The sequence below is a fragment of the Dasypus novemcinctus genome, chromosome 3 (assembly GCF_030445035.2).
Source record: "Dasypus novemcinctus isolate mDasNov1 chromosome 3, mDasNov1.1.hap2, whole genome shotgun sequence".
NCBI lineage: Eukaryota > Metazoa > Chordata > Mammalia > Cingulata > Dasypodidae > Dasypus > Dasypus novemcinctus.
This window is the reverse complement of record NC_080675.1, coordinates 150,260,370-150,278,552: the sequence shown is the minus strand read 5'-3', so window position 1 is coordinate 150,278,552 and position 18,183 is coordinate 150,260,370. Positions and strand designations below refer to the sequence as shown.

The following is an 18,183-nucleotide window of genomic DNA, read 5'->3' as shown; positions in this document are numbered from 1 at the left end:
TTCAGTTAAGGCATGGCCCAGCATAGGTCTTAATCGTCTTACTGGAGTCCTTTATAAGAGGGTGAAATTCAAGACAGAGAAAGCTATGGAAGCAAGAAGTTGAAAACCATGAAATCAAGAAGAGAAGGGGGAGGCCAGCAGATGCTGCCATGTGCCTTGCCACGTGACAGAGGAGCCCAGGATCACTGGCAGCCAGTCTTTGGAAAGAAAGCGTTGCTGATGATGCCTTGATTTGGACATTTTTCTCAGCCTTGAAACTGTAAGTTTATAAGTCAATAAATCCCCAATGTAAAAGCCAACCCATTTCTGGTATATTGCTTTTGGCAGCCTAGCAGACTAAAACAACACCTTTTATGCCTCAGTTTTGGCATTTATAAAGCGGGAATAACAGTAGTACCCACTTCCGAGGGCTGTTGGGAGGTTTAAATTAGATCACATCTCTAATGGGATCTCATTTAAGGTTTGGAACAGGGTCTGGCATGTGGTACATGCTCAAAAAGGTATTGCTTTTTTCCCCCTAATTGTAATCACTGCAGGGCAGGAGATGGCAGGACCATGTGGAGGGCATCTGTAAGTTCTCTAGCCACCTTCTAGGCCACCCTGCCTGGCAGAGGCCTGTCCCATGTGAGCAGAGCTTGCCCATCCCTCCCCCACTCCCCCCCCACCCCGGCAACTGCAAACCTCATCTATTGGCAAATTAACCTGGGGTGGGGGTGGGGTTCTATTTCTAACAGGGGAAAGCCCAGGGGTGGGAGTGCAGCCCAGGCCACTCCTCTGTCCAGGAAGGCTGACCACTCTCCCTGCCCTCCTTGTGTGGGAAGCTGCCAGGTCCCCCTCTGCAGTTACACAAGCCAGGATACCTAGCATATTTGACACTCAGAGTGGCTCATTCCATAACACGACCTTGCTCGGCACGATCACTCAGTAAAGATCACATAATGAAGTGCATACATTTCAGGAGGAAACGAAAATGTGCATTTACCGAACAAAAATATCCCACCTCCTACTTTTAACAGTTTCAAATTTTAAGCACAAATCAAACCTTCAAGCTGTTTCATGTAGGATGACAGAATTCCAGGAACGCAGGTCCTGTGTGTTGGTTTTTACAATCACTGTGCTATCATTGTTTATTTAGAATCCACTGTTTAAACACAGGGAGAGGAGGCAGGCACAGCACCAAGAGCAAAGAGAACGCTCAGGGATTTCCAATCAAATGCTGATAGCTTGAATCTGTGCGGGTGGGAGCTGACTGTATAACTGGGAGTTCTCAGAACGAGCTTTCATGTAGCGTAAACAATAAATGAGGTCTTAACTAGAAGTTTCTTTTATATATTGCTGAAATCCAATGGTAACTGTAACAATTGTTTAGAACTTTTGACCGACTCAGAAAGAAGTATTTTATCACTGACATTGTTTAGAATTGCTGGTACATGGTGAGCAGAAAAAGCAGATAGACTTTTAGTCTATTATTGTTTCACAGTTCTCAACAGACAGTGCAGCCTTATCGCCCACACTTGGAGTCCACAGCTCCTGACCTCTGTGCGCACCAGCAGAAGCTGCCCCAACCCTTGTGTCCACCCCAGGCCCGTCACCTGTCACCCTCGAGTCAGAGGCTGCCTGGCCACGAGGCCCGGTCGTCAGGCTCCAGAGTCGAGAATGAGTTCTTCTTCGCCTGGCCTGCAAGACCGCCAGCCTCCCACCCCGGCCGCTCCCTCTCCCAGGCCTGGCAGAACAGTCTCCCAGACGTCAGGGGACACGAGACAAGCTCCTTGATGGTCCACGTGGGGTAAGTAAGGCTGGGAGAGGGAAGGGATCCCTCCCAGGGATGAAGCTGAGGAAGGGAGCCTGAGGCCCAGCTCCATGCCCCCTCAGAGGCCCCCCACTTTTGCTTCCCCTTCCCTGGACAGGTCAGGCGGGGGGAAGGGAGAGAAGGGAAGTCCAGGAGCTGGCTGGGGTGCTGCACAACTGATCTGCAGCTCATCAGAATAGGTCCCCACTGCCTCACACCCAGAGGAGGCAGACCTGCGGGATCCTAGGGCTCCAGGAAGGTCCCATTCTGGTCCCAGCACCTTCCCGTGCAGTGTCACAGAACGCCATGCCCTGTCGGCGCCTTCTGTGCAGGAAGTAGTTGTTCTCCCGGGAGGGTCAGGCCAGCAGCACTGGACAGTCTGTTTGTCAGACGCTGGCATACTACCCCAGCAGTGGGTCTGGCCCGAGAAGGCAGGACCCCCACTCACCCTGAGCCCAGCCCTGAAGGGTGCCCCGTCGAATGGTGGGGGATGGGGCTGGCCTTGGCTGGGAATAGGGCCTGTGGACCCCAGTCTGGCCTTCAGCGGCCTGTGAGTTGGGTCTGGTGACAGACGCTGGGATGGAAATGGGGCTGGGGAAGGAAGCCTGGGGGAGAGGCCTGCGCCTGAGGGCCAGGGACCTGGGCAATTCCCCGGGCTCCCCTTCCCCAGCCCACCAGCCTCCAGCCCCCGCCTGGGCCAGCTGGGAGTTGGGGGATGAGACCCCCTTCCTGGCCGCCCTCCCTGAATAGGGCCCTGTGCTTTCCTCTGGGCCCCTTCTGGAAGCCCTAGCAGCGCGACTGTGGGCTGGTATCTACGTGCACCCTCCCAGTGACAGAGAATACATCAGCTCCCTAAAACCCTAATCTCTAGCCACTAACTCTGCCGATAGAAAGTCTTTCTTGTTATTGAAGTGAAACCTACCTCCCTGGAACTCACCCCTCTGGCTGGCACTGCCCCGGCACTGTCAGAGCTGCGCGGTGGATGGCGTGGGGTCTTCGTCACAGTTCTAGTTTATGCCAGGCCGTTCCAGCCTCCCAGACCACCTCCTCTCAGCCCGTCTCTGAAGTCTGCTAAGTTTTCATCACCTCATACTCTGTGGGGACTTGAGCTCCCATCACTGAGGAGCGCAAGCCTCGGCTAGACACCTGCCTATCAGAGAGGTGCAGGAAGTGCAGGAAGTGTGGGGTGGAAGCTGAGTCCGGAAGTCCCTGGGGCTCCCCCAGCTCTGAGAAGGAGAGATGTGGTAAGCAGAGTCTGGGATCACTCCAAGCCCTGTGTGGGAAGGCACAGAACCGTCAGCCATGCTATGTTGTCTGTTTCGTTTTTACCTTTCCCAAAAGAAGTGAGGAAATACCTCTTGAAAGCAATGCCCTGTCTGCAGCTGCTGGGGTGCTGTTTGCTCAGTGAGCTCAGGCCTCCCAGACACGCAGGGAATGCAGACAGTCCAGCCTGGGATAATTGGGGAGCACACGCGCACACATACACACACACACACACACACTCACACACTCCCCTACCCCCACCCAATCACTGTAGGAGGCTGGACTCAAGGAAACGCTTCTCGAGAACTCAAGTGAGCCAGGCACAGTGAGAGGCTCCTGGCTCAGGAGGAGCTTAGAAAGCCGGAGGGATGCCCAGGGCATGACGAAGCCATCTGTGGAATGAAGAACGGGCAAGCAGAGAGGACCCAGCACAGGCCGGGATTGTGGATTGAGGGGGGGGTCGTGCCAGCACCCCACTAGGATGAGGCCTGAGCATGGAGACAGGGGCCCCACTGCCATGGCTCCAGGGGTCTTCACTTGCCTAGTCTTTTTTTTTTTTTTTAAAGATTTATTTATTTATTTAATTCCCCTCCCCTCCCCCAGTTGTCTGTTCTCTGTGTCTATTTGCTGCATCTTGTTTCTTTGTCCGCTTCTGTTGTCATCAGCGGCACGGGAAGTGTGGGCAGCGCCATTCCTGGGCAGGCTGCAATTTCTTTCATGCTGGGCGGCTCTCCTTATGGCGCACCCTCCTTGTGGGTGGGGCTCCCCTACGCGGGGGACACCCCTGCGTGGCAGGGCACTCCTTGCGCGCATCAGCACTGCGCACGGCCAGCTCCACACGGGTGAAGGAGGCCCGGGGTTTGAACCGCAGACCTCCCATGTGGTAGACGGACGCCCTAACCACTGGGCCAAGTCCGTTTCCCCCTAGTCTTTCTTAACACAGCATCACAGCCCTGGGAAGCAAGAATCCTTGTTCCCTTTCGCAGCTAATTCCCATAGAGAGCTGGGGTCTGAACGCCTTGCTTCAGGCTGGCATTTCCCAGAACCAGCCAGACATCTCTGGGAAGGGTGAGGGGATCCCAGGGCAGGCTGTGCTTCTGAGTCTCACGTCAGTGCTTGGTCCCAATCAGGGCCTGCCCTCCTCCCCCCATGGGCCACCCCGCGCTTCCTCCAACATGGTTTTCGGTTCCTGGGGTGGGGTGGCAGGGTGGTGACTTCCAGCCTCACCCTGACCTCCCAGCCCTGCCCACCCCCCACCGCACCTCTTCTAGCTTCCTCTCCCCAGGAGGGTCGGGGACCAGGGCAGAGATGACAGGGACATGGACCTGGCTGTCCCGGCCAGCCCAGGGACAGCCTCGGGACTGACAGCTTTTAGGGAGCATTTGATGAAACACCCCAACAGGGCTGGGGCTAGGGCAAGGCACGTGTGGGGCCTTGCGTCCACCATTTCAGGAGGCACCCCTCAGTGCTGCGTGCGCGCAGGCCAGGGACAGAGCGCGAGCCTCCATAAATGTTCTCACCCTGGACACCTTGCTTGCCTCCCTCTAGTCCCAGCCCTGACCTCCAGGAAGAAAGGTGGAGGAACCCAGGCCTCCTGCGGACCTATAAGAATTGAACTCCTTGGACCCAGGAGTTCCCAGGTGGCTCCAAACGGAGACAGGAGCCACCAGACAAATACAGGCAAAATGCTATGCAAATCAGCCTTCTCCAGGTTTGCAAAGAGGGAAGGGAGGGAGGCCACGGGGCAGAGTGCAGGCCCCCAAACTGCAGAGAGGGTACCCAGGGAGGTGCTGCACCCACTGTCCAAAGGGGAGACTGAGGCTCTGATAGGAAAGGGAGCATGGAGATAGGTATGTGTGTATGGAGAGGAGATCCAGAACCCTCGAAGCAGGCTGATTCTCTGATTGCTTGGGCCACCTGCAATGTCCCATCCTGGTGCTCCCTCAGGCCAGCCAGGTCCCCCTTTTCCCAAGAAGCATGGGAAGCTCTCTTATGGAAGGATCTCTTGCCGTGGGCTCACCCCATAATAGGTTTGGCCTGTGGGACGTTGGGGGAGAGGGCTGGGAAAAGATAGAGTGGGATGAGCTGTGTTGTCCTCTTCAATTCCCTGACCCAAGGTGCTGGGGTAAATTGTGGTACGACTGGGGCAGGCACTCGGGGCGTCCAAGTCTCACTTCTAGCAGGAAGCCTTTCCTAAGTTACACTCCGCACCTCCACCCCCCACCACCTCCATACTTAGCACATGCTCAGGGGAGATGGGCCTGACCCGGGGTGGCTCTGGGCCTCAAGGGTTTTCTCTGGGTGCTCTTAGGTGTCCTGCCTCTCCCGCAGAATATGTTGTCCCAATGAGACATGATGCCATGCAATGTGTCCCCCTCTCAGGGTCCTCTTCAGCCTGAGACTCCTGGGTGGGGGGGGAGCTGTGAGTCTTCAGAGTGGATCAGCAGGGACACATGCACACGCATTCCATGGGACGAGCCTGCACAGAGACCAGATGAAGGGTTCACCCACAGAAGACCTTGGGAAGATACCTCTCTCACACACACACCCCAGTCTCCTCAGCCACAGCCTCTCTCCCCAGTCCTCAGGACACCTTGAGAGAAAGAAGAGGGAAGGACTTTAGAAAAGTGACCAAGAAGCCCTGAAACTACCAGCCAGAAAGGAAAGGCAAGAGGCCCGGGGAGCCCCAGCTCTGTTGCCCCAGTGGACACCCTCGTGCACCTCTGCTCTGAGTGCAAGTCACTCTCCTCCAGGATATATAGGACAAACAAGGAGGGTGAGTTCATTACTTGCAGGAGGATGCTAAACCCTCTTTATCAAGAAAGCGCAGGCTAAGAGGATCCCAGGAGCTGGTCTAATAAAGGGTATGGAAGGCACGGCATTCAGCAACTGGCTGACTTTCAGCCATGGTGTTCAGAGGTTGGCTGGTTTTCAGAAGCGTGGTCACTGGAGTGAGGCTGTTGCTGATTGGCTGCTTTTCAGAAGCATGGACACTGGAGTGAGGCTGTTGCTGATTGGCTGGCTTTCAGAAGTAGCCAGTACTGAAGTAAAGCTGTCATTGAGGGATTGGCCCAGGGTTAAAATCAGTTCTGTAGTGATTTGTTCATGGCTTGGGAGTTGGGTCAAGAACATTCTTTCCTTTCTTGAATTTAGGAATTAGAAACATTTTATTTTCACCACCCTCCACACTCCTTACCTCTTGCCTCTCTGACAATCCAAGCATTTATCTGATTCCAGTTCTGAATTGTCCAGAAATCTCTGCCCACGACTAGAATCGCTCATCCCTTCAAAAACTCTTTTTCAGTGCTCATTATGGAGACCAGACTCGAGAAGGCAAACCAGAGTCCCTCCCTTCTGGGGCTGGTCACACCTTCCTCAAGGTAGCTGAACCCAGGGCGGGGCACCTCCCCTTCCAGGCAGTGTTTGGAAAGAGTTTGTTGGGTCAGTGGTCTATTGTACCTCGTAGGCACAGTGGGTAGGCAGAGGAGACTGGAGGCTCAGAGGTGCTCCCGCTGCAGGTCTGGTCTCTGCTAGTGACTGGTCACACAGGGTCTGACCCTGCTGGAGGAGGACTCCACTGAGGGAGGAGAGAATCGAGAGCCGTCGTGCCCTTCTGGCGGCAGTTCAGAGCACAGCTCAGTGTTGCCTATTGCACATTCCAGTGAACTACTGGCCCTGACCCAGCTTCTAGACTTGGGCCTGGATCCAGAACCAAGAAGGGAGCTGCCATTAAAAATAGCAAAAGCTCAAAGGGTGCTTTTCTGGAATCTCTTTCCAGCACAGGAGTCAGGTGAGCACAGTGGCTTGTTTCTCTGTATTAGGATTGTAATGTATGCATCAGAAAGACTGGAATCTTGTTGGTCCTTCTACCTACCACGTCTCCTGCACGATGGATGAATGACTGACTGAATGCATGAAAGGCTGTAAGGGGGCTGTGCAGTGGATTTGACAGAATCAGGATAAGCCATATTCTTCCTTTCTTGACCCCTGGAAAATGCAGCCTAGCACCAACCCCACTACCACCCCCACACACACCCAAGGGTGTGGACTGCCCATAGCTCACCAGTTCCTTACCTCAGGACCCATTTCAAGGCCTTTGTTACCCAGCAGGACCCTCAGTCCTCAATGGGTGGTATTTTGGTCTTCACTCTGATTCCACTCAACCCAGTCCAGGATAGTTGAGGATGCCGTCCTGTTCTGGATTAGTCAGGTCTAACTGTTCTAGAAAATTGGGGGGAAATTCATTGGTTTGGGTCCTAGGTCAGAAAAACAAATTCATATTTGGCTTTGTTCTGGGTTGGTTTGGGCTTTTGGCTTCTGGTCAGGAGACCTAAGAAGGTGGGGAGGATTTCTTGGCCCCAAAACAAGGGAAATGAATTAAAACCAGTTATGGCCAGAATCATGTAGGGAAATGGGCCAGGCCTTCCCCCAGCTGGGCTGCTCATTTCAATAGACATTCTCTGGACACTTGCGATGTGTTAAGTACCATGTTTGGCACCAGTGGACTCTGCCCCAGCCCTCAAGTGGCTCAGAGTCCAGTGGGGAGACAGATAAGTGAGGAAACATTTCGAGTTAGAGTGATCGGGCCTGTTAGGGAGGTGTAAGGGCTGTGACAGCCGGGGGGGCACCAGGGTCCTCTTAGGGTAGGGGTTGACTTGCAGGCGTCTTGGAGGCAGGACTGGCTACAAAATTTGTGAGCTCTAGTGTAAAATGAAAATGCAAGACCCCTTGTTCAAATTTCGAGACGGGGATAACTGAACCGAGTGTGGGGCCCTTCTGAGAGTGGGTCCCTGTGCAACTGTGCAGACCTTACACCCACGAGGTGGGCCTGCTCTGAAGGAGGAGGTGCCCCATCTAAAGGACGAGCGTGAGCATGCCAGGGGAACAGAAAGGGGAAGCATTGTAGGCAGTGGGGGGGCCATGAAGCAGGCCCATGTGTGTGTCTCGGTTTTCTTGGATTGGGGTCTTGCTACCTGCCCCAGGGCTAATGCAACTCAGCAAAGGTTTCCCCCCCGTCCTCAGGCTGCCAGCTCTCCTTTCTTGCAGAGGGTGGGAGCGGGGCTGGGGTGGGGGCACAACCATTTAAATCTTTTGTAGTCTTCCTACTCACTGGGGGTAAGACATCCTTTTAAGAAATATGAGTTCCTTTTTTGTAATGTAACTGGCGAACAAACTTACAACAGTAAAGTCAATAAACTGCACACTTTAAAATGGTTGAAGTAATCACTTTTATGTGATGTATAATTTACTACAATGAAAAAAGAGGTAAAGTCCATGTTGGTTCCCCAAATTTAAAAAAGCTCTGTGAACTCCCCAAATCTAGGCTCCACGGGGCCCTCCTTTGGGCTGTCATGTGTCCCTGGAGAAGCCACAGCTGATACCCAGCCAGCCTGGGTGAGAGCTGAGGTAGGCTAGAGGCAGATCCGTTCCCGCAGCTGGAATCGGAGCTCAGCAGAGCTGCTGGAAGGGAAGGCTCTGGCTGGGCCCAGGCGTGGCCCTTCCCGCTGCCAGCTCTTTGGTCTCTGCACGGTGAAGACACAGGGCTCAGGCTGAGAGCCGCTGAGAGGGCAGCTTTGAAACTGAGAGGGGAGATAACAGGAGACAAAGAAACCAAAGGCTTCCCTGATAACCCACCAAGAAGCCAACACAGAGCAAAACAGAGATAAGGAGCCGGCAGCCTCTCTCAAGGCCAAACAACTTTAAAAGAGACTCTCTGGGGGTGGAGAAGGGCAGTAGATACAGAGATCCTTCGATGCAGAGCTGGAGATAACTGAGGCTCTGCCAGCTGGTTTGGTGACCTCCTCAGAGTCAAGGCCAGACCCTCCTGTCTTCTGGCTCCCTGGGCCTGCTGCCTGCCTCCCCAGTTAACTTCAAAGCTGGCTAAGGGATGAGGTGACACCATCCAGCTTTATTCAATAAAGCTGTTGCCATTTTGTTTCATTTTTAAGCAAAGGTAAGCAGGCTGGGCTTCTAAGAGATGCCCATTCAAGTGTCTTGGAGCCAAGGAGTGCCTGTGAGACATTGTGGTATAATGGGGACAGGTTGGCCTTTGCTTCAGAGGAGTTGAACAGAAAGTCCCTGGACAAGGGCCTTAGCTCCTGCCAGCCTCAGAGTTCTCACCTGAGCAATGAAAACCATGAGCAGATGGAGTGAGGATCAAGAGATGATGGATATAAAGCACTCAGCCAGCACCGCCCTTAAACCGCGGGTGGCAAGGGGCCCTGCCTGGTCTGTGCATTACGAGCCTCGCTCTGGTCCTGCTCTGTCTGCTCCCAGCCCACTGGGAGAGGGGTCCACAGGCCCAAGGACTGAGCCCACTTGGAGCCCACATTTCCCTGCAAGATTACACTCAGTCCTCTGCCCACAATGCCCCAAGCCCTCTCTCCAGACCTAAATTGGCCTCTGCCTCAAGCTGTCTTTCCGAGGGCAGTGGGTTGTGCATTTCAAGGCCCAAGGGGTGGCCAATGGAGACTATGAAAAAAGGACACAGGTGCAGACGGTCTGGGTGCCCACACATGCGAACATGAGACTGCTTGTGGTACACAGTGCAGTCTGTGGTGGAAAAATGTTCCTGCTGTTGTGTAACGAACCACCCCAAACTTGGTGGCATAAATAACAGCAATCATTTTATTATTCTGTCATGGTTCTGGCGTTTGGCCAGGTTCAGCTGGGCAATTGTCTTTTAGGATCTCTTATGTCATCACAAAAGCTCTTCACTCAAAAGCTGGCTGTCGGCAAAATGCCTACACCTACGCTAAGTCTCCATCTGGCCTGGGCCTTCTCAGCTCCTGGTGCCTGGGTTCCAAGAGCAAGAGTTCCAGAAAGAATCAGGCAGAAGTTCTATCACCTTTTGTGACCCAGTCTCTGGAGTCATGTAGTGTCATTTCTGCTGTAGTCATAAGACTGCCCAAATTAAAAGGGAGGGAATGTAGAATCCACCTCTCCATGGGAAGACTGTCAAGGTCCCTTTGGAAGAAAAGCCTTGGAGATGGGTTCTATCACAAAGGCCATCTTTGAAATATATGCTGTGAACAGAAGAGAAGGGGAGCCAGCTGCATTTAGGGGACCTCCATATGTACGAATTTACTACAATTAATTAATGTACTGGCCCAGGAGAGGAGAGGGGTGGCCTAGATCTTGGGCCACCCAGTTCCCTCTGATCTAGGTATCCCAGCCAGTGGTAAACCATTCCATTTCTACCAGAAGGATGCCGTGCAGGGGCCCACAGCCTTCCTCTGGGCCCTGGCCTTGCAAGCCAAGCAGCAGTGGCTGGGCTATAGGCAGAATCACTCTGCGTTAAGCCTCGGAGGGGAGGAATGTTTGCTTTCTCCCTAAGAGTTCTTTCTGGGCCAAGACTCACCAGAAAGCCCCTCTTCCCTTTCCTGGAGCGTCGAGAGAATCTGCCTTAGGGCCATAGGGCCTCCTTGCCTAAAGGGACCCCAAAGCCCTGAGTTCTAGGCCTGACTCCATCACTGTGTGACCTTGGCTGAGTCACCTCTCTTTGGGCTTCTGTTTTTTCATCTCTGAATTGGGAGGGTGGGGTTGGAAGGGCTGGCACTGAAATGTCCAACCCCCAGGTGGCCTCTAACAAACTCCAGTTTCCCAGTTACCTTCCCAGGAGAACACCAGCCCTCCCCTGAAAACACCCACCTCTGCCTTCCTGAATGGTGTGCTTGATGAGGGGCAAACCTGTGCTGGTTGTGAGCTTGCTGTTTCCCCGGATCAATGCTCAGTAATGGGAGATGTCTGTGACACCTGACTTCATGGGGGTGGGGCGTGGGGAGCAGGGGGATAGGGTGGGAGTCTTAAGTCAGGTCTCAGGCCTGTCTCTACTCAGACCCTGCTAGGGACTGCCTGATAGTTGGCACACCTCGTCCAGAGCTCTTCTTCTGTGTAACCCCCTTTTCAAAGGGGAAACCTGGGGGAGCGGAGGTGGCTCAAGCAGCTGGGTGCCTGTCTCCCACATGAGAGGTCCTGCTGTTCGGTTCCTGATGCCCCCTATAGAAGATGAGCAGACAAGAAGCAGACAGACAAGGGAGCCATCTGGGAAGGGGGCTGTGGATAAAAATTAAAATAAATAAATAAATAAATAAATAAATAAATTTTTAAAGGGGGGGGTGTGGACCCCGGCATAGGGGCAGGGCAGATTTAAGCCATTGGACCAAATGGTGCTGAAGGAGGCCTTGCAGTTATGTGGAGACCCTGGGAACACCCAACTGGGAAGGAGCGGAAGGCACCTTCAGCGTGGTAAGATGGGGGCTGTTAGCACCATGGGAATAGGGTCAAAGGCAGGTTAAGTGGAGAAAAATGAGGGCCTCAAGCAAGCTAAAAGATACACCTCCCCGCTCTGGGATCTTTAGAAGGAAGCACCCTCCCAGCTGGGAGAGAGTTTGCCCTCAGTTCCTTAAAAGGAGAAAATCCGAGGCAGCTTCAGCAGGTGGAAAGCAGGCTGGGGGGAGAACCCATCGTTATCTCCAATTTGGACCCGGACCCAGAGCCCACCCTTCACCAGGGCAGCCTAGACACCCACCCCCAGGGCCCCTCTGGGGGACAGGGCTGGGATTCAGGGCACTATGGGGCCAGGTAGATAGTCCTGGGGTAAGGGGAGTAGCACTTGCAGAGACACCTGCCTGGGGAGGTTTCGAGAGACAACTGTTGGGGGCGGAGTGGGGAGAAGAAGGGGCTTAAAGGAGGAGGGAATGCCACAGGGGGCTCCCGGGAGGGCTAAGCTGTGAGCGAAAGCCCCTTCTGCAGGAAGACTTACCAAAGGACGGCCTAACCTCCAGTATCCACTGGCGCCCTCAGATTGCCTCTCTCACCTGGCTTTGCCCAGTTTTGGGACCCTGAACTCTTTCAGGAAACTATGAAAGCTTCCCATGGAGGCAGCAAGGACTGGGCCCCAGAAGACAGGCAGCTGGCTCTGTGTGTGCAAGGAACTTACCTTCCTTGGGGCACTGAATAGTAATGGCTGCCTAGGGTTGCCGGTTTTAAGAAATAAAAACACAGGACTTCCAGTTAAATATGAATGTCAGATAAGCAATGAATAACTTTCTAGTATAAGTATGTCATTTGATGGATCATTCAAAGCAATGCTGGGTAAAACCGCTGGCACCTTAGCACAAATTAAAGCAGTGGCACCAAACTGTACTAGCAGTCATTGTATGATTTGGGAAATTTTATTTGTGGTTTATTGGAAATTCAATTTTAACTGCATCCTATATTTTATCTGACAACACTTGGCCTGCTGCAGCCAGGGTCCCCAATAATGGCTCACAAGGACCATCCCCTAACAGACCCTCCCCAAAGCATAGAGAGAGCTGGGACTTCAGCAACAGAAAGGGGTGGACTTCCTCCCTGGAGCAGTCCAGGGTTCCTGACGGGTCTCTCCTCTCCCCAGCACCTGCTCCTATTCCCCTTGCCCCATTTTTTAAGGCCTGACACCAAACTAAGGCTGCTTGGCTGACTCATCTGACCATCCCACAGTCATTTGCTGAGCACTGTAGCACCAGCTGTGCCTTGGGGGTAGTCAGTCAGGGGAGATGATTGTGGGGCTCGGGCTGAAAAGATGTGTGGGAGAGAACGGGGATGGGCAGGAGGAAAGCAACACACACAGGTGCATTCTGGGAATTCCCAGCCACTAGTGCTCGGATACAGGGTGAGGCTCTGGAGGCCAGGAGACCAGGCAGGCAGGCGCCAGTCACAGCTGGCCCTGGCTCTCATGTCCAGGTGTCTGTGCCTTACCTCTGCAGTGGGGAATCAGGGAATGGATGCTTTCAAATTACTTGTTATTGGAAAAGGAAACAAGAAATACAATAGAGAAGAGGCCCAGTTCTCAAAGTGTGGTCCATAAACTCTGGAGATCCCCAAGATCCTTTCAGGAGATCTGCTGGGTCAAAATTATTTTCATAGTTTTCAGACATTATTTCCCTGATTCACTGTTTGTTGTTTTAATTTTTTTTTGAGCTGCCGCCGCTGCCTCTCCCCCGCAGCTACCAAGACTCGCAGCCCCGCCTGTTTTTTCATTTGATGGATCATTCAAAGCAATGCTGGGTAAAACCGCTGGCACCTTAGCACAAATTAAAGCAGTGGCACCAAACTGTACTAGCAGTCATTGTATGATTAACTGCCCTGTATTTACAGCTAAAACATAATAAAAAATTAAACATTTCATTTAAGAATGCTTTTAATGAAGCAGCAAAACTATTATTAAGTTAGAATCTATGAGTAGTATATGTCTTTTTAATATTCTGCATGACAAAAGGAGAAGTATGCATAAAGCATGCCTGCTGCATATCAAAGAATAATGGACATCTCAGGAGAAGCACTTGCTTAATTATTTGAATTGCAAGCTGAACTAGTTACTTTTTTCATGCAACACTATGTTTACTTGAAAGAATGACTGATGAGCTACAGATATGCAGACTCTGGTATTGGGCAGATATTTTCTTGCAAATGGATGATGTGAGTCTGTCACATCATGGAAAACAATTCACAGTATTTGTTGTCAATGATAAAATTTGAGATTTCAAGTAAAATTTAGAATTTTGGAAAACCTGCATCCACCCATGTGAACTTAACAGCTTCCTAGTACTTAAACTTTGCTGATAACATTGGTAGTGATATTAACAAATGTGTTTTTCGATGTATAATGAAACGTGTCAAAATTTGGGAGATCTACATAACTCAGTGTCTTAGTTTGCCAGGCTGCTATGACAAATACCACATAGTGGACTGGCTTAAACAGTGGGGATTTATTGGCTTATGGTTTTAAGGCAAGAAGAAATATAAAATTAAGCTATTTGCAAGGCTTGTTTTCTTCCAAAGTCTGTACATCCTGGTGCTGACTGCTGGCAATCCTTGGGTTCCTCTTCTTGTATCTCTGCATCCCCATTACATGGCAATATCCTCTCTGTTCCCACATCTGTGACTTACAGGTTCTCTTTTTAAAGCCTCTGGTAATATGGATTAAGCCCCACCCTGATTCAGCTGGCCACGCCTTAACTAAAAATTATATCTTCAAAGGATCCTGTTTACCATGGGGTAACACAGGATCATGGGTTAAGATTAAGAACATGGGTTTGTTCGGGTACATAATTCAACTTACCACACTCAGTCAATCAATATTTTCCATATCAGGCATGATGCTAAAATCATGCTTGGGTAAAAGATCCATTCAAAGTGCAAAACAGAACAATGAATTTTAATGAAACAGTACGAATATATCATTGTTATGGTCTCAGATTCTATATTTTAACTAACCTTTAAGAAACTGCCACTCGTCAACTTTTGATGTCACAGGATGTAAGGAGCTGAAATTCATTGGAACCTGGGAAGAGAACTGAGGAGTCAGGAAAGGCTGCTGTGTGCATTGCCATGTGACCAAGGAGTCATGAACCAATGATCACCTCAGCCAGGCACAGAATGCCACAGCCTTTGGGAAGAAAGCATTGCCTTGATGATGCCTTGATTTGGACTTTTTTTCCCCTAACCTCAAAACCGTGAACCATTAAATTCCAATTGCTTAGCCTTAAGCCATCCCTTTCATGGTATTTGCTTGATCAGCCTAGGTAACTAAATGAATGTTCTTCTGCCATTTTGCTTTTTAGTCTTTGTAAGTCTTAAAATGGTTTTGCCCATCAATTCTTCTGTTAATGCCTACTTATATTTATTTGATTTTTTAAAAATTTTACCTTTTCCTTCTGTATATATTTTTCAGATATTTTCATTGTGGGTACTGTGGGACCTAAATTTAACATCCTAAATCTATAACAATCACATTTGACATGATACTAAATTATGAATTTCAATGGCATACATATACACTGTTCCTATATGCCTCTCTTCCCCCACCCTTTTGTTATACTTGTTACAAATTATATCTTTATACATCATATGTCCAAAAACATAGATTTATCATTACTTTTTTATGCATTTGAATTTTTGAAACTGTAAGGAGTAAAAGTGGAGTTACATAACAAAAAGTAGAGTACAATAGTACTGGCATTTCTTATTACTCATATGGTTACCTTTACTGGAGACATTTATTTCTTTGTTACTTCAATCCACTGTCCAATGTCCTTTCCTTTCAGTCTGAAAAACTCCCTTTAGCATTTGGCCTAAATGGTAGGTCTAGTGGTGACAAACTCCCTGAGCTTTTGTTTATTTGGGAATGTGTTTATATCTCCCTCATTTTTGAAAGACAGTCTTGCTGGATATAAAATTATTGGTTGGCAGTTATTTTCTTTCCACATTTTAAGTATTTTGTCCCACTGCCTTCTTGCCTCCATGGTTTCTGATGAGAAATCATCACTTAATCTTTTTGGGGCACCTTGTACATAACACATTGATTTTCTCTTGCAGCTTTCAGAACTCTCTCCTTGTCCTCCTTACCATTCAACAGTTTGACTACTATGATCTGGGCATAGTTCTCTTTGAGTTTATTCTGTTTGGGGTTTATTGGGCTTCTTTTTTTTTTTTTTTTTAAAGATTTTATTTTTATTTATTTAATTCCCCTCCCCTCCCCCAGTTGTTTGTTTTCTGTGTCTTTTTGCTGCGTCTTGTTTCTTTGTCCGCTTCTGTTGTCGTCAGCGGCACGGGAAGTGTGGGCGGCGCCATTCCTCGGCAGGCTGCCCCCTCCTTCGCGCTGGGCGGCTCTCCTTATGGGTGCACTCCTTGCGCGTGGGGCTCCCCTATGCGGGGGACACCCCTGCGTGGCAGGGCACTCCTTGCGCGCATCAGCACTGCGCATGGGCCAGCTCCACACGGGTCAAGGAGGCCCGGGGTTTGAACCGCAGACCTCCCATGTGGTAGACGGACGCCCTAACCACTGGGCCAAAGTCCGTTTCCCCTGGGCTTCTTGAATGTGCACATTCATGTCTTTATTTAAATTTGGGGCATTTTTGTGCCATTATTTCTTTGAATATTCCTTCTGCCACTTTTTTTTCTTTCCTCTTCTTCTGAAACATCCATAATGTGAATATTGGTAAGCTTGATGGTGTCCCACAGTCCTCATAGGCTCTGTTTACCTTTTTAAATTCTTTTTTTCTCTCTGCTCCTCAGCCTGAATCATTGTAATTGTATCATCTTTGAGTTCATTGATTCTTTCTTCTGCCAACTCCAACCTACTATGGAAACCCTCTAGGGAAGTTTCATTTCGGTTATTGTGGTCTTAAACTCCAGTAATTCTGTTTGGTTCCTTTTTAAAATTTCTATCTCCTTAAAGTTTCTTTCTCTTATGAATACTTTTCATATTCTTCATTCATTGTTATCCTGATGTCTTTTAGTTCTTTTTTTAAAAAATTTATTATTATTATTATTTTTTAAAGATTTATTTATTTCTTTAATTTCCCCCCTCCCCCGGTTGTCTGTTCTCTGTGTCTATTTGCTGCATCTTGTTTCTTTGTCTGCTTCTGTTTTCTTTCACACTGGGCGGCTCTCCTTACGGGTACACTCCTTGCGCGTGGGGCTCCCCTACGCGGGGGACACCCCTGCGTGGCGCGGCACTCCTTGCGCGCATCAACACTGCACATGGGCCAGCTGCACATGGGTCAAGGAGGCCTGGGGTTTGAACCGTGGACCTCCCATGTGGTAGATGGATGCCCTAACCACTGGGCCAAGTCTGTTTCCCCTTTAGTTCTTTATCTGTGTTATCCTTTATCTTCTTGACATATTAAGAATCATTTTTAAAAGTCTTTGTCTGATATTTAAATGTCTAGTCCTCTTCCTTGAAGGTTTCTGGATTTTTATTTTGTTCCTTTGTGTTTTAATTTGCCAGATCCAAGAAGAGGGTGGATACTCAAGCTGGCTCATGCCTCACTGACATAGTCCAATCAAAAGTATCTCACACTCACAGGAATAGATTAGTTAAGAACATAATCTTTTTCTCTTTGGGATTCAAAAAATAACTCCAAACTGTCACACTTTAGTTAGGTCATCATATTCTATTTCTCTGTTTGTCTTGTAATCTTTTGTTACACATTGCATGTTTTAATATTTTAAAGTGTTAACTCTAGCCCTGCACTATCTATTCCTTAAGTTTGTATCCAGGTAGTGATATAAGTGATTTCCTTGAGTGCCAGGAGCTAACAAAAGCAAACAACCCAACGCAAATAACATCTTTCACAGTCTTTGCCAATTGGCTCTGCTTTGGCTGTGTTTAGAGTTTAGCTTTCCTATCAAGAGCTACCTCAGGCAAATATGAGGTGCCAGGTCCTCTGGATCTTTTCTGAGCCTGCCTGGAGCCTGCTTCTTTTTCTGGGCTTGTGCTTCTTCGGGGCCTTAGGAATTCCCCTATTTATAGAAATTTGAAATACCTTTCTACTCTTGTTTCAGTTTGCCAAAGGGCTGCCTTTGCAAAGAACCAGAAATGCATTGGCTTTTATAAAAGGTATTTATTTGGAGTAAAAGCTTACAGTTTAAAGACCATGAAAAGTCCACTCTGAGGCACCATCAGAGATGCTTTCTCACCAAAGTCAGTTGTCACATGTTAAAACAAGATGGTGGGTGATCTCTGCCTGGCCTCTGCCTTCCCCTCCAGGCTGTACCACCTGCTGTAGTTCAGTTGAAAGCAATCAGGCATATGACTTGTCTCTTATAGGGCCTCTTCTCTCAGGCTTGACTGCTCCATTTTCTGATTTCAGTTGCAGGTTATTAGACATTTCTCCCTAGAGCATCGGTTCCTTTAGCCGCTCAGAGGCTTCTTTCTTTGCATCTCAGCTGTGGGTGAAACCTCTCTCACATGGTAGCATGAACATGGCACCTCCTTTTCCTGTGTCTGTCCATGTGAGTCTGTCTCTCCCTTTATATCAGACCCAGCAAGAGGGCAGAGACTCAACTTGTATCACGCCCACTGATGTAATCCAGTCAAATGGGTCTCACAGACATAGGAATGGATTAGTTTAAAACATAATAGTTCTCTTTTGGGGACTCATAAAATAATTTCAAACTGCCACAACTCCCTAGGATATAGACTTTCTTCCCCCTCCTGGGTGTCCCATTGACTAAATGAAGACAATCCTTTGTTCCAGGCTGCTTTGACTTAATTGTTCCTTACATTGCCTTAGCTTGTCTGCAAGCTGCTTCTGCCTGCAGGACAACTTCTGGAAGGGCAAGCCTGAGTCAATTTTCCTGAT

The 18,183-nt window shown here is 49.6% G+C and overlaps 1 long non-coding RNA gene across 1 annotated transcript in view; it reads left to right on the top strand.

Annotated features, from left to right (window-relative positions):
* The first annotated feature begins 1,040 nt into the window (after positions 1–1,040).
* LOC131278035 (uncharacterized) overlaps positions 1,041–18,183 on the top strand; it is a 52,691-nt gene continuing 35,548 nt past the window's right edge. Inside the window, exon 1 of the long non-coding RNA XR_009185154.2 lies at positions 1,041–1,786. This is a non-coding gene — a long non-coding RNA (uncharacterized lncRNA). The remainder of the gene's footprint in view (positions 1,787–18,183) is intronic.